General features: G+C 49.8%; 2 non-coding genes across 2 annotated transcripts in view; both read left to right on the plus strand.

Moving 5' to 3' along the window:
- The first annotated feature begins 2,916 nt into the window (after positions 1–2,916).
- Positions 2,917–3,071, plus strand: LOC131292258 (5.8S ribosomal RNA). The gene has a single exon (XR_009189935.1). It is a non-coding gene; the product is annotated as a 5.8S ribosomal RNA (ribosomal RNA).
- Positions 3,072–3,558: 487 nt separating this feature from the next.
- The window catches only part of LOC131292255 (large subunit ribosomal RNA), a 4,091-nt gene continuing 3,900 nt past the window's right edge, over positions 3,559–3,749 (plus strand). The window contains exon 1 of the ribosomal RNA XR_009189933.1: positions 3,559–3,749. This exon is cut by the window's right edge and continues 3,900 nt beyond it. This is a non-coding gene — a ribosomal RNA (large subunit ribosomal RNA).

The following is a 3,749-nucleotide window of genomic DNA, read 5'->3' on the forward strand; positions in this document are numbered from 1 at the left end:
TCTCATTAGGGGCTTTATGCAAGTCGTACTCAATACTGTGGTGTGAAGTATAAAGTATAGTCTTCGCCTGGTCCACGCTGCTTCGGCGGTCCTGGGTAAGATAGTTCATTCTAGCTTGCCCTATAGTGGAATGAGGACACTTAATGCTTCGTCTTTTAGCGGCGGCTAGACTCCTCCTCACGGGGAACGAGTTGACGCGCACAGCGGCGGCTTACGCACTATGGCAATCATGGATGCCTGAAGATTCCGTGAAGTTCTCCCCTGGTCCACGCTGCCTCGGCAGTCCTGGGTAAAATGGAATATTTCCAGCTTGCCCTATAGTGGAAGAGGACTATCCAACAATACAAAGTCAAGACCTCCGGGTTGAGACTTTCCGCGTCGGAGGTGCGCGCACCGCCTATCCGAAAGATGGTGTAACAGGGGTGTTCGATCAGCAATGGTCGGATGCCCCGTCATAGTCCAACTATGACAACCAAAGTCAAGACCTCCGGGTTGAGACTTTCCGCGTCCGGAGGTACGCGTACCGCCTACCCGAAAGATGGTGTGCTTCTGGGGTATTCGATGAGTCGGATACCCCGTCGTAGTCCAACTATGACAATCAAAGTCAAGACCTCCGGGTTGAGACTTTCCGCGTCGGAGGTGCGCGCACCGCCTATCCGAAAGATGATGAGTCAGGGGTGTTCGATCAGCAATGGTCGGATGCCCCGTCGTAGTCCAACTATGACAATACAAAGTCAAGACCTCCGGGTTGAGACTTTTCGCGAGTACAAGCATAAAGGAACACGGACCAAGCCGTACCGAGAGAATCGGTACTAGAGCCCTCGTGGTTCTACATTGAGAGAGCCCTCGTGGTTCTCATTAGGGGCTTTATGCAAGTCGTACTCAATACTGTGGTGTGAAGTATAAAGTATAGAGTCCTCCACTGGTCCACGCTGCTCCGGCAGTCCTGGGTAAGATAGTTCATTCTAGCTTGCCCTATGTGGAAGAGGACTCAATACCCTACCTGTTGAGCTTGAAACAAAGTCATCACTTGGGCATGCTCATATTGCCATACACAATTACATTATATTCGAATGAGCATGCAAGCGACCCTATATAGACCGAACCAAAACGATAGATACCGCCGTAGTTCACCCCCACCAAGTGATGACTTCAGTATGGCTAGTGTGTGAAGTATAAAGTATAGTCCTCCCCTGGTCCACACTGCTTCGGCGGTCCTGGGTAAGATAGTTAGTTCTAGCTTGCCCTATGTGGAAGAGGACACAATACTTAATACTTAGAGTACAAGCATAAAGGAACACGGACCAAGCCGTACCGAGAGAATCGGTACTAGAGCCCTCGTGGTTCTACATTGAGAGAGCCCTCGTGGTTCTCATTAGGGGCTTTATGCAAGTCGTACTCAATACTGTGGTGTGAAGTATAAAGTATAGAGTCCTCCACTGGTCCACACTGCTCCGGCGGTCCTGGGTAAGATAGTTCATTCTAGCTTGCCCTATGTGGAAGAGGGCACATTACTCAATACTGTGGTGTTATGAACAAAGTATAGTCCTCCACTGGTCCACGCTGCTTCGGCGGTCCTGGGTAAGATAGTTAGTTCTAGCTTGCCCTATGTGGAAGAGGGCATACAAGACAAAGTATAGTTCTCCCCTGGTCCACGCTGCTTCGGCGGTCCTGGGTAAGATAGTTAATTCTAGCTTGCCCTATGTGGAAGAGAGCATACATGAACCAAGAACGAAGGTTATGATCGAGGAATGATTCGACAACTAACCGATGGTATGAAATGTGAAGAATTCAAGCAAGCACACAATCAAGTCATCACTTGGGCATGCTCGATAGCCAACCTCATGACATTAACCTAGTAGAGCATGCGAAAACCAATATATATGTAAACGATGCCTCCCTAGTTCAGCGCTTCAACCAAGTGATGACTTCAGAATGGCTAAATCAAATCGGTTCAAACCATACCATCGGTATCCTATTGAAACACACAAGTCGATATCAAACCTCATGATTGTGTAGTCCTCCACTGGTCCACGCCGCTTCGGCCGTCCTGGGTAAAATGGAACATTCCAGCTTGCCCTATGTGGAAGAGGGCACATTACTCAATACTGTGGTGTGAAGTATAAAGTTCAGTTCTCCCCTGGTCCACGCTGCTTCGGCGGTCCTGGGTAAGATAGTTCATTCTAGCTTGCCCTATGTGGAAGAGGACACTTCATACTTCGTCTCTAAGCGGCGGCTTGACTCCTCCCTACGGGGAACGGGTTTACGCGCACAGCGGCGGCTTACGCACTATGGCAGTCATGGATGCCTTACGTTTCTATGAAAAGTGTGTTCCTCCCCTGGTCCACGCTGCTTCGGCAGTCCTGGGTAAGATAGTTAGTTCTAGCTTGCCCTATGTGGAAGAGGACACGTAGACTTACTGTGGTGTGAAGTATAAAGTTCAGTTCTCCCCTGGTCCACGCCGCTTCGGCCGTCCTGGGTAAAATGGATTCATCCAGCTTGCCCTATGTGGAATGAGGACACTTTATGCTTCGTCTCTAAGCGGCGGCTTGCTCCTCCCTACGGGGAACGGGTATACGCGCACAGCGGCGGCTTACGTTATGGCAGTCATGGATGCCTTACGTTTCCATGAAAAGTGTGTTCCTCCCCTGGTCCACGCTGCTTCGGCAGTCCTGGGTAAGATAGTTAGTTCTAGCTTGCCCTATGTGGAAGAGGACACGTAGACTTACTGTGGTGTGAAGTATAAGGTTCAGTTCTCCCCTGGTCCACGCCGCTTCGGCCGTCCTGGGTAAAATGGATTCATCCAGCTTGCCCTATGTGGAATGAGGACACTTTATGCTTCGTCTCTAAGCGGCGGCTTGCTCCTCCCTACGGGGAACGGGTATACGCGCACAGCGGCGGCTTACGCAAGTTAGTCACCCTCGGCAGTGGATCACTCGGCTCATGGATCGATGAAGACCGCAGCTAACTGCGCGTCATAATGTGAACTGCAGGACACATGAACATTGATAAGTTGAACGCATATTGCACGTCGTGGGAACCTACCATGATGTACAGATGACTGAGCGCTTATATTTGAGAAATGTATCGCATACATTTAACTACGCCGTGACACCCGTCACGAGACGTGCACCATGATGTTAACTAGGGTCGCGACGACCCGCTAGCATTAAAGAACCCGTGGTTTACAATATACTGGCATTGGAATTCGAAGTATTTAGAGCGTCCGTGTTCCCGCGTGAGGCGGAAGTACGAGGAGAAGGCGTGCTTGTGGTGTCTGTGGTGGTGTTTACTGATGTCTAGCTTCAGCTTATTTATTTATTTAAATAGAAGCGAAGATGTCAAAGTAGCGTCGAAGCAGCAGCGGTAGCACAAATGATTCAAGTATGGAAGTTGACCAAAGGAACACAAACAAACTAGCGTATGGGCAATGGAAGGTATCAGTGAGTTAAACCACACGCGGGCTAACAGCCCGTTAACCGAGTCCAACGGTACATATTGGACATTGAAACAAAGTAGTCGCAAGCCAGATGTGACGATAACAACCGCAAGGTACATAAGCCTCAGTTCATGTGTGACAACCCCCTGAATTTAAGCATATTAATAAGGGGAGGAAAAGAAACCAACCGGGATTCCCTGAGTAGCTGCGAGCGAAACGGGAGAAGCTCAGCACGTAGGGGTGGCGGCCTGTCCGTCTATCCGATTCCGTGTACTGGTGCGTCTCACTATCCGTCATCTTAGCGCTTTTC

Source organism: Anopheles ziemanni, assembly GCF_943734765.1.
Source record: "Anopheles ziemanni chromosome X unlocalized genomic scaffold, idAnoZiCoDA_A2_x.2 X_unloc_42, whole genome shotgun sequence".
In the NCBI taxonomy this organism is placed as follows: domain Eukaryota; kingdom Metazoa; phylum Arthropoda; class Insecta; order Diptera; family Culicidae; genus Anopheles; species Anopheles ziemanni.